This window comes from Malaclemys terrapin, chromosome 9, assembly GCF_027887155.1.
Source record: "Malaclemys terrapin pileata isolate rMalTer1 chromosome 9, rMalTer1.hap1, whole genome shotgun sequence".
NCBI classification, from domain to species: Eukaryota; Metazoa; Chordata; order Testudines; family Emydidae; genus Malaclemys; species Malaclemys terrapin.
Window position 1 is genome coordinate 101,138,425 of NC_071513.1, and position 12,037 is coordinate 101,150,461.

Consider the following 12,037-nt stretch of genomic DNA (forward strand, 5'->3'; position numbering starts at 1 on the left):
CTGGAGGCTCGATAGCCACCGGGAAGAGGAGGCATGCCCCACCTGGCTGCCCATAGAGCAGTGCCCAGGGAAAGCAGCAGGGCCTCTCCCTACCGCAGAGGAAGGGTTTTGTCCAACGGGCTCAGAGAGCACTGGGGAGACAGTGGAGCTAGACACGGGGGGACGCATCTGCAGGGCAGAATCACCCCGTCTATCTGCACAACATGGCCCCAAGGATCTGAGAAGTCAAGGGAGTCACACACTGGTGCCAAAGGCAATTCAGTCTGGGCTGGGATTCACCCTTTCCCTGAGACTCCAACCTAGCCAAGTGCCCCAGAGCAGCTTCCTACACAACATCCTCTCCCCCAGCAACCCCCCTGCCCTCTCAGACAGTGGCTTGTCCTGGGGAAGCAGGAAGGCCCAGCTACCAGTTTCAGCAGAATTTAAGTTTTGATTTTTGAAAGGGTCTCTAGCCTCTATGGCAGAGGACGCCACCCCAGCATGGCCCAGATCCGAGCCTGATGCAGCATCGTCTGCCTGAGTCTGCAGACCGACAGCTCCAGTGCAGCGCAGAGCTTTGCCAAGCAGAGGCAGAGTGACATTAACCCAACTCCAGTCAGTTTTGCACCTGCTGTGCAGAACCCCCAGGGCAGCCGTGACGTTGCACAAATCCCAGCCATTCAGGCGGCTGCTGGGCACTGAGCAGCAGATGCAGGCACTGGAGTTGCTGTAGCCACAGGGGAGAAGGGCCTTAGCAACAGAGGCCAGAGGTGGCTCAGCACAGCCTGGCTGGGATTGAGAGGCCTCTCCTCCCCCTTCTAGCTGCCAGTGTGGGGCTGGGAGGATTTCAGATTTGTCAAACAGCCACTAGCCAGGGGCTGCTAGGAATGAGGGACCCTCAAGAAGGGATCTGGATCAGCCCCCGAGAGGAATCTCAGCACCCTCTCCTGCCCCAGGGATGGTGAACAGGAGTGGGTGGGGACTGAGCTTCCCAATGAGGCCTGGTCAGTGGCCCATCACGTTTCATGCCAGCAGGCTCGGTGCCTGGTAGCCTTCCCGAGCTTTGGACAGGAGCGTCGGGCAGGACGAAGGACACCGGCTGCAGGTTTCCTGCATGGATATGGCGCAGATGCAGCCGTTTGCATGCGCATGCAAGGGAGGGATGCGGGGATAGAGCAGCTTGCAACCGCATAGTATTTATTCTCACCAAGGGCCCATCCTGCGAGGGGCATCAGTGTGTCCTTGTGGCTACTCTGCCTGCCCACGAATATGGGTGTCGTTCAGTGCCCAGACCGTGACAGCCCTGGGCATCTTTCTTGTTGAGCCCTTTCCACCTCGGCAGTTCCAGTCTGCAGGCCACCACCTTCCGCTCACAAGAACTGGGAGAAAAACCAAGCTCTGCCCATTTCCCCTCAAACAAGGGAAACCGACTGCGAGGGAACCTACAGGAAACCTTGTCTGAAAGGAAACACACTCCAGGGGTCACTGTGCTGCACGCCACAGTATCAAAACTCCACAGAAGCAGGACTTGAACTGCTCCTTGTTGCCCAAACCAAAGGAGAATTCAGTAGTATGGGGCCTATGACACACAGATGAGCTGTCCTGACCGTCTCCAGCACAGGCGAGTGCTGCACACAGACACGCTAGCCTTTCATTACGCGGTTATTTGCCTAAGCTGAAAACTAACCCAGACACTTCCCATGAGCACACGCTCCCCTTCCACAAGCTGCCCCTGGGCCAGGCGATGACAACACACAAGGGAAAGCACAGCAGATTTGTGGGGACACAGGTTTTCAGCACACCCCCCCCCTTACCTGTCAGTTTCTACCTCCAGTTCCTGCCCTCCAAGCTCCCCACCATCTCTCGCTGGGCTGGCGATGGCGCTGCCACTGTACCCACAGGATCACCTCCTTCCTCTGCTGCCGCACTCGCAAGCTGCCAGGCTGGAGAGGGTACCAACTGCCAGGCTCACTGCATGGGAAAGGTGCTGCTCTTATATTCCAGGAAGGCCAAGCTGGTAGCGATGCTGCTGTGTGGATGCTGCCAGGTTCACTGCACAGTGCTGCAGCTGGACACTGCCTGGCTCACTGCATGCTGCCAGGCGTCACTGCATGCTGCCAGGCGTCACTGCTTCTGCTATACTCCAAGCTAGTAAAATGCTGCTGCTACATGTTGCCAGAGTCACTGCAGGCTCCAGCTGTTGCTGGTGTACATGACCAGGCTCACTGCATGCGGCTTTACAGTGCAAAGCTCACTGTAGCAATGGGGCAGTGCTGTTTGGTGCCCAGGCTCAGTGCATGAATGATGAGGGTGGTGGTGTTGCTGCTATACTCCCGGCCACCCAGACGGGCGCCGGTGTTACGGCCACGACGCTCCAGGATTCACCCCTCCAGGCTCCTCCTATAGGCGCTGCTCAGGCTGCTCCAGGCTCGCTGGCAAGGGATGGCACTGCTGGGCTCACCCCCACCTTCTCCTGCTGACTTCCAGTGATGGCGCTGCACTGCCACGCTCACGGGATGAGGGTGGTGCTGCGCTCCCCGGCTAGCGGCGGTGCCAGCGCTGAGGCCACTCTCCTGGGTTCACCAGCTGGTGCTGGTACCCTGCTAAGGGTCTGGGCCGGAGACCATGCTAGGCTCCTGGGCTCACTCCTCTCACGCCCTACACCTGTGCTGCTCGCCGCCTCCCCTCCCTGCGCTGCAGCTGCTGCACACCCAGGGTCCCCCCGGCTTCCTGCACACCTGGGCTCAGCCACTCTGGCTCCCGAGACTGCTCTTGCACCCCAGGCCTGAGCGTCTCCTCCTGCACACCCAGCCTGAGCGCCTCCTCCTGCAGGCCCAGCCTCAGGCCCCCTTTCTCCTGCAGGCCCCTGACAAACCCTCCTTTCTCCTGCTGGTGCTGCTCTCCCTGCTGGCCCCCCTGCACTCCTGGGCTCACCTCCCCTTCCCCTTCAGGCTGGTGCTGCACCCTCGGGCCCTCTCCCCACTCCTGGGGGGCTCCCAGGGCCACCCCCTGCTCCTGGGGGGCTCCCAGAGCCAGACCCTCCTCCTGGGGGGCTCCCAGAGCCAGACCCTGCTCCTGAACCCCTGAGCTCACTGTTCCATCCTCCTGAGGTTGCTGCTCTACTCCCAGGCTCCCCTCTTCTACCAGATGCTCCTCCTGTAACCCCAGACTCACCCCTCCTGGCACCCGAACCCGCACTCCTGGCTTCACCCTCGCTGCCACCCGTGCTCGTGCTCCCGGCCTCGTCCCTCTGGCCACCCGCAGCCCTGGCCTCACCCCTCCTACCACCGGCCTCTCTCTCAGCGCCACCCACTTCTCCCGCACCCCCGGTCTCACTCCCACTGCCACCCGCTGCTCCCGCACCCCCAGCCTCTTTCCCACTGCTACCCGCTGATCCCGCTCCCCCAGCCTAGATTCTCTGGTCACTGACTGCTCCCACAGCCCTGGCCTGGCCTCTCCAGCCACCCGCTGCTCCCGCACCCCTGGCCTGGCCTCTCCAACTACCCGCTGCTCCTGCACCCCTGGCCTGGCTTCTCCAGCCACCCGCTGCTCCCGCACCCCTGGCCTGGCCTCTCCAACTACCCGCTGCTCCCGCACCCCTGGCCTGGCCTCTCCAACTGCCCGCTGCTCCCGCACCCCTGGCCTGGCTTCTCCAGCCACCCGCTGCTCCCGCACCCCTGGCCTTGACTCTCTGGTCACCGACTGCTCCTGCACTACTGGGCTTGTTCCCACTGCCACCCACTGTTCCCACACTCCTGGCTTCACCTCCCTGGCCACCCACTGCTCCCGCACCCCTGGCCTGGCTTCTCCAGCCGCCCGCTGCTCCTGCACCCCTGGCCTGGCCTCTCCAGCCGCCTGATACTGTTCCCGCAGGCCCAGAATCACCCCTGACTCCTGCAACCCTGGGCTCAGCCCTGACTCCTGCACGGCCAGGCTCAGACCCCCGGACTCCTGAACGCCCCACCCCAGCCCCAACTCCTGACAGTGCCGCTGCTCCCCTGCGCGCACCCCCTGGCCCCTGATGGCTCAGCTGTTGTGCTCCTGACTCGCCCTGCCGCCCACCCCCTGCCCCCCTCAAACTTCCCCCACCCCCTGGGGTTCCCCCACTTCACACTGCCCCCCTGGGGTTCCCCCACCCCCTGGGGCTGCCCAACTTCACCACTGCCCCCCCTGGGGCTCCCCTACACCCTGGGGCTCCCCTACTTCACCACTGCCCCCCTGGGGCTCCCCCACCCCCTGGGGCTCCCCTACTTCACACTGCCCCCCTGGGGCTCCCCCACACCCCTGGGGCTTCCCTTACTTCACCACTGCCCCCCTGGGGCTCCCCTACACCCCTGGGGCTTCCCTTACTTCACCACTGCCCCCCTGGGGCTCCCCCACCCCCTGGGGTTCCCTTACTTCACCACTGCCCCCCTGGGGCTCCCCCACCCCCTGGGGTTCCCTTACTTCACCACTGCCCCCCTGGGGCTCCCCCACCCCCTGGGGTTCCCTTACTTCACCACTGCCCCCCTGGGGCTCCCCTACACCCTGGGGCTGCCCTACTTCACCACTGCCCCCCTGGGGCTCCCCTACACCCTGGGGCTGCCCAACTTCACCACTGCCCCCCTGGGGCTCCCCTACACCCTGGGGTTCCCTTACTTCACCACTGCCCCCCTGGGGCTCCCCTACACCCTGGGGCTCCCTTACTTCACCACTGCCCCCCTGGGGCTCCCCTACACCCTGGGGCTGCCCAACTTCACCACTGCCCCCCTGGGGCTCCCCTACACCCTGGGGCTTCCCTTACTTCACCACTGCCCCCCTGGGGCTCCCCTACACCCTGGGGCTCCCCTACTTCACCACTGCCCCCCTGGGGCTCGCTCGCCCGCCCCCTGCCGCTGCCCCCTGGGGCTCCCCTGCTCCTCCCACCGCTGCCCCTGCTCGGCCGCCCCGGGCCGGGCGCTCCGCAGCCTCCAGTCCCCGCTCGCAGGCGGCAGCGGCGGTGGCTCCGGCCCCTTCGGCCTGCGCGCGCCCGGCCCACGGGCCCGCTCTTAAAGGGGCAGGCCCCGAGCTCCAGGAGCGCGCCCGGCCCGCGGGGCCGAGCCGCGGGGGCGGCGCCCCGTTGGCGCGAGCCCTGGGCAGCGAAGGGTTAACGGGGAGAGGCCTGCGGCGGGGGGAGGTGGGATGGATGGGGGTAGAGGGGTGTGGATGGGGGATGGGTGGGTAGAGGGGATGTGTTTGGGGGGGATGAGGGTGGGGATGAGTGGGTAGGGGTGTGTGTATGGGGATGGATGGGGGTGGGAGTGGTTATGGATGGGGGGGATGGCTGGATAGAGGGGATGTGTTTGGGGGTGGATGGGGGATGGGTGGGTAGCAGGGTGTGTATGGGATGGATGGGGGGGGATGGCTGGATAGAGGGGATGTGTTTGGGGGGGGATGGGGGATGAGTGGGTAGGGGTGTGTGGATGGGGATGTTTGGGGGTGGGAGTGGTTATGGATGGGGAGGGATGGCTGGATAGAGGGGATGTGTTTGGGGGTGGATGGGGGATGAGTGGGTGGGTGGGGTGTATGGGGATGGATGGGGTGGGAGTGGTTATGGATGGGGAGGGATGGCTGGATAGAGGGGATGTGTTTGGCGGTGGATGGGGGATGGGGATGGGTGGGTAGAAGGGTGTGTATGGGATGGATGGGGGAATGGCTGGATAGAGGGGATGTGTTTGGGGGTGGATGGGGGATGAGTGGGTAGAGGGGTGTGTATGGGATGGATGGGGGGGATTGCTGGATAGAGGGGATGTGTTTGGGGGTGGATGGGGGATGAGTGGGTAGAGGGGTGTGTATGGGATGGATGGGGGGGATTGCTGGACAGAGCGGATGTGTTTGGGGGTGGATGGGGGATGAGTGGGTAGAGGGGTGTGTATGGGATGGATGGGGGGGATTGCTGGACAGAGGGGATGTGTTTGGGGGTGGATGGGGGATGGGTGGGTAGCGGGGTGTGTATGGGATGGATGGGGGGGGATGGCTGGATAGAGGGGATGTGTTTGGGGGTGGATGGGGGATGAGTGGGTAGGGGTGTGTATGGGGATGGATGGGGATGGGAGTGGTTATGGATGGGGAGGGATGGCTGGATAGAGGGGATGTGTTTGGGGGTGGATGGGGGATGAGTGGGTAGAGGGGTGTGTATGGGATGGATGGGGGGGATTGCTGGACAGAGGGGATGTGTTTGGGGGTGGATGGGGGATGGGTGGGTAGAGGGGTGTGTATGGGATGGATGGGGGGATGGCTGGATAGAGCGGATGTGTTTGGGGGTGGATGGGGGATGAGTGGGTAGAGGGGTGTGTATGGGATGGATGGGGGGGATTGCTGGACAGAGGGGATGTGTTTGGGGGTGGATGGGGGATGGGTGGGTAGCAGGGTGTGTATGGGATGGATGGGGGGGGATGGCTGGATAGAGGGGATGTGTTTGGGGGTGGATGGGGGATGAGTGGGTAGGGGTGTGTATGGGGATGGATGGGGATGGGAGTGGTTATGGATGGGGAGGGATGGCTGGATAGAGGGGATGTGTTTGGGGGTGGATGGGGGATGAGTGGGTAGAGGGGTGTGTATGGGATGGATGGGGGGGATTGCTGGACAGAGGGGATGTGTTTGGGGGTGGATGGGGGATGGGTGGGTAGAGGGGTGTGTATGGGATGGATGGGGGGATGGCTGGATAGAGCGGATGTGTTTGGGGGTGGATGGGGGATGAGTGGGTAGAGGGGTGTGTATGGGATGGATGGGGGGGATTGCTGGACAGAGGGGATGTGTTTGGGGGTGGATGGGGGATGGGTGGGTAGCAGGGTGTGTATGGGATGGATGGGGGGGGATGGCTGGATAGAGGGGATGTGTTTGGGGGTGGATGGGGGATGAGTGGGTAGGGGTGTGTATGGGGATGGATGGGGATGGGAGTGGTTATGGATGGGGAGGGATGGCTGGATAGAGGGATGTGTTTGGGGTGGATGGGGGATGAGTGGGTAGGGGTGTGTGTTTGGGGATGGATGGGGTGGGAGTGGTTATGGATGGGGAGGGATGGCTGGATTGAGGGGATGTGTTTTGGGGGGATGAGGGATGGGTGGGTAGGGGTGTGTGGATGGGGATGTTTGGGGGTGGGAGTGGTTATGGATGGGGAGGGATGGCTGGATAGAGGGGATGTGTTTGGGGGGGATGAGGGTGGGGATGAGTGGGTGGGTGGGGTGTATGGGGATGGATGGGGTGGGAGTGGTTATGGATGGGGAGGTGTGGCTGGATAGAGGGGATGTGTTTGGGGGTGGATGGAGGATGGGTGGGTGGGTGGGTGGGGTGGATGAGGATGGATAGACAGAGAGGCACACTAGTAGGCCTGTGGTTTTCAACCCGGGGTCCGCAGACGATGTCTAAAGGGTCCGCTACAGGTGACTGTGCAAATAAAAGTTTCAGGTCCCAGAAAAGACATTCTGTTTATCCAAGCAATGAAAAGTACGCGCACACCCCCATCTGCAGGCCAAACCCCGAAGTGTTGGCCGTACCATAGAAGCCAACCGTTCAGCGCCCTTTCTGACGCTGCGTCAAATGCCTTGTCCTGCACATGTAACGTTACCAGTTGAATTCTGTCTTTAGGCAGGTTTCAGAGTAGCAGCCGTGTTAGTCTGTATCCGCAAAAAGAACAGGAGTACTTGTGGCACCTTAGAGACTAACACATTTATTAGAGCATAAGCTTTCGTGGGCTACTGCATCCGAAGAAGTGGGCTGTAGCCCACGAAAGCTTATGCTCTAATAAATGTGTTAGTCTCTAAGGTGCCACAAGTACTCCTGTTCTGTCTTTAGACTGATCCAAATTCAGCTCTGTAGACAGACAACAGATTTCCAAAGGGGTCCGCCCATGAAAAAAGGCTGGAAACCACTGCCCTAGGCTACAGGGATGGGTGCCTAGAGGATGGCTGCAGAGACCGATCCTGACCTCGAGAGACAGGCTGAACACAAGCGCCGCCATTCTCTTGCTGCGTCTCCCTCACAGACACATCCCCCTTGGCGCTGAGTCTCCTCCGCCGCCCTCAGTCCCTGCTTGTTGGGACTGTTCCTCCCTGCCTTTGGTATGGTGCGGCAGATGCTGCCCAGAGGCAGGGGCAGCTAGAGGGAGGGCCGTTCGTTCCTGGGCGTGCGCCCCTTTGCTTAGCATGGATGCTGGGCTGGTAGCCATGGTGAGGCGCTGTTCTGGCCACTAGGTGCTGGTGATGCTGGGGCGGAGCATTAGAGCGCATCAATGACACAAATAAACACAGAGCAAAACCAACCTCAGGGCTGAGATTTTGTTTGGATTTGCTGGGGTGCAGCAGGCAGGCAGGGCCCTGGCAGCAGGACCTTTCCAACCCCCAACCCATCCCCAGCTCTGGACCCCCATCCTCTCTACATGGCATGGCTGCTTGCCACACCCACGCCCACCAAGGACCAGATCCGCAGCCTCTCTTCATTGGCGCTTCGCCCCCACTGAGAATGTGGCCCAGCATCTGTTCCTGTTGCTGCTGGCACTACTGAGAGAGAGAGAACAGGAGAGAGCTAGAGAAAAGAGATGGGCTCAGTCTCTGCATGGGGTGCCCGCAGGCCGGGGCTGCCCACTCTTCCGCTAGCCCGAGGGGCTGGAGGTGGGAGCAGCCTGGAGAGAGGCAGGGCTGATTGCACCTGCAGGGACGGCTGCCTAAAGTGCAACCTTATCCAGTGGCAGATCAACAGGGAGCTGTTGGGACCAAGCCCGAGCCTGCGCCTGAAGAGCATAACAAAGCACTCAGGAGCCACCCACTGCTGCCTGCCTGGCACGCTCGTTAACTCCTGCGAGGCAGTTGGAGCCAGGACAAATCCCTCCCAAGCGCTTCCCCTCTGCCTTTGCAGTCAACCGCCAGAGTTGGTTCCAACTGGCAGCTGGAAGATGTCGGGCCAGACTTGTTATGTTTCACAGCATGTACACATGTTAGATAAAAACATAACTACTCTTGCTGGAAGGCTGCAACATACCATGACTTTATTTCCTAGAATTCAGAATGTTAACACACAAACTAAAAACAGAGAGAGACAAAGCAGACTGCTCCCTGAAACAGAGAGGCACAACTCACCCCATCTTTACCCTAGGCCAGTTGGCTGCAGATTGACTGATTGCCCTCTAGCCTGCATGCAGGACCAGGAAACCCCTTACAAATGACAGAGACAGCCTACTGTTCCAACCCACTTCTCAAAGCCACAAGACTCCGCCGCTCTTGTTGGTCCAGGGTAAATCAGGAGTAACTCCACCCATTGCAGCCTAGTCACTCCGGATTCACACTGGCATGGCAGAGCAGAGTTGGCCCCGTTCGGCACTTCAAGGGATTAGAGGGCTGGGGATTTGGAATGGGGCACATCCCTGGATCCAGGCATTGTGCACGGCAGGGCCAACTCTTTCCACTGAGTCCAGTCAGCTTGGGATCAGGCCCCAAAGGCCCTGAGAGGAGCAGATCCTTCTGCGCCGCTGTGGCATGCAGGGAGGGGGCTGGCTTGGTTGCAGGAGAAATTCCTGAGAGTCTGCAGGCCATGCCAGCAGGTTCCAGGGCCTGACCCAAAGACTGGCAGTTCCCCCAGGGGATGTTGCGCTGGTGAGCACCCTGCACCGCAGGCCTCTTCCCATCACCAGGCGCTGCAGCACTGCTCAGCGGTGAGCTGGTCTGTGGGGAGGGGCTGGAGCTGGGAGACTGTGGCTCTGTTCACCCCACGGCTGCCCTCCCCAGCCCCCTCATCAGTTCAGCTGTCCGGCCACTTGGGGCTCTTCACTCCTCTCTCCAAAGCCTGGGGAAGAGGTGGCTGCAGTGGGGTCCCCTTCCACTTCCAGGCTGGGGAGGGGGGCAGCCCCTGGGGTTCTTCATCCTCCTCTGCCCCTTCCCAGGCCAGGGAAGCAGAGTCCACGTCCTGTCTCCATTGCTCACAGGAGACGGTGAGGGGGCAGGGCCACCCTGGGTGCTGGGCTCCTCGCTCCCCCCACCCTCCTGCAAATACGGGGTGCTATGGGGGGGTGGAGAGAGAGAGAGAGAGTGCTCCTCCAACAGCACCTCCGATTGATTGCTCAGCTCAGATGTATCAGTGGGCTGCAGCTTCTTGTGCAGTGGCCAGATGGGCTCCAGCCCAGCCCAATCCCATCACTGCGAGAACACGGCCAGAGCTGGCGAGTGGCAATGCCACGCGTGGCCCTGGAAGCATGGCTGAGCGCGGCCTCGGGGCACGTCCCCATGAGAGTGCCGCTGGGACACGGGAACAGCGCCTTCTGCCCCATGCGGCAAAGAGCCCAGCCCAGAGCATGCTGGGACAGCAGCGAGCCCAGCCCAGAGCATGCTGGGATGGCACAGATCACAGCCCAGAGCATGCTGGGATGGCCGAGAGCCCAGCCCAGAGCTCGCTGGCAGGGGACACAGGGCATTCAGTCTGAGCTGTGTGAGAGCTCAATCCACTCCTAGGTTAGACACCTGCCTCTGGAGTCTCAGGGCCCCAATGTAAGGAGCTGCCTGGGCCCTGTGACCCAACGCTGGTCACCGGAGGGTGAAGCCGACGGGTGCAGCACCACACAGCCGGCCAGCTTTCACTCTGGGGCCACAGCGGGCGAGGTCCTCAGCCCTGGGGCTAATGCAGCCAGTGGGATTGTGAGCCGGGTTTTAATGCTGTTTGTGAAATTTCTGGAGGGTGGAAACAGGAGCTTTCTTTTGCCTCCTGCTCAGGGTGTGGGGCATGGCCCTGCAGCACCCCCACAGTCTGTGTGTGGAGGAGAGCAGGATCGGGCCTGTTGTTACCAACCCCTCCCCCCCCCGAAACGCTAGGATCCTGATAGGGAGTTAGCGTTCCCCCAGCTGCGGCCTGCTCGGTTACAGCGCAGACCCGGCCCAGCCTGCCAAAGGCTCCCACAGCCTCCCTGGCCCTCGCGGGGCTCTGTCTGCTGGGCCGACGTCTCCGTCTTGTCGCCCCAGCGCTGGCCACGGCTCCCTGGCAGGCTGGGCGAGAAGTGAGGCCAGCAGGCTGCGAAAGGGAGTCCGGGTCAGCGGTCTCATGGGGAGTCCAGAACATGCAGTGTGTGTGTGGGGGGGAGGGGGGGGCGGCTCTTCAGGACTTGCTCACCACCACACAGCATCTCCTGAGTGGCAGAGGCTGCCTGGCTCCCCATGCCCCTGAGGGCTTCCTCGCCCAGACCCCGCGCCGTGCACCCCGCAGCTCAGCAGGTCTCCTCGCCCAGACCCCGCGCCGTGCACCCCGCAGCTCAGCAGGTCTCCTCGCCCAGACCCCGCGCCGTGCACCCCGCAGCTCAGCAGGTCTCCTCGCCCAGACCCCGCGCCGTGCACCCCGCAGCTCAGCAGGTCTCCTCGCCCAGACCCCGCGCCGTGCACCCCGCAGCTCAGCAGGTCTCCTCGGGCAGGCCGCGGGCCCCAGGCCTCATGCTGCGTGTTGGCTCTCATTCAGACTGCACTACGGCTGTGCCCCGGGGATGGTGGGATGCGGGAAGCTCAGCCTCGGGACCCAGCCAGGACCCTACAGGGTCGGTCATTCTCTGGCGGGAGTCCCAGAGCAGACCCGGCTAGGACGTGTCGGAAACGTTCCCCTGCTCCCCACTTGCGGTGACTCAGCCGCCTCTCGAACCCAGCCTGGCATGTCTCGGCTGCAGCCTACACGGGCATGATCAGTAATGCCACCTTTATAACCTCGGCCTTTTTACAACGCTGACGGGCGCCTGCGAACGGGGCTGCGCTGCCAGCCAGCCGGGGCTGTTTGCGAGGCTAGCTATGTACCACCCACTGCCCCAAAACACCTGCCTCGAGCAGAGCGACCCGAGCCGTTGGGAGGACCAGCCCAAACCCACCTGGCTGCAGGCAGAGCAAACCCCTCACCCTGCAGGGATGAGCAGAACCGCGCCATGCAATACCGCTGCAGACAGCGCCTCTCTACCTTTGCACACCCAGGAGAGCTGCGATACTAACACGACTGGGGCTACCTGCGGGGTGGGGGGATAGATTAGACAGATCGTTTGGGTGATGGGTTATTAATCAATATCACGCCCTATCTGTATTTATTT

At 62.2% G+C, this 12,037-nt stretch overlaps 1 protein-coding gene across 1 annotated transcript in view; it reads right to left on the minus strand.

Annotated features, from left to right (window-relative positions):
• The window catches only part of TNK2 (tyrosine kinase non receptor 2), a 66,905-nt gene extending 62,930 nt beyond the window's left edge, over positions 1–3,975 (minus strand). The window contains exon 1 of the mRNA XM_054039707.1: positions 1,794–3,975. The gene's annotated coding sequence lies outside the window, so the exon portion shown is untranslated. The remainder of the gene's footprint in view (positions 1–1,793) is intronic.
• Between the last annotated feature and the right edge of the window lie 8,062 nt (positions 3,976–12,037).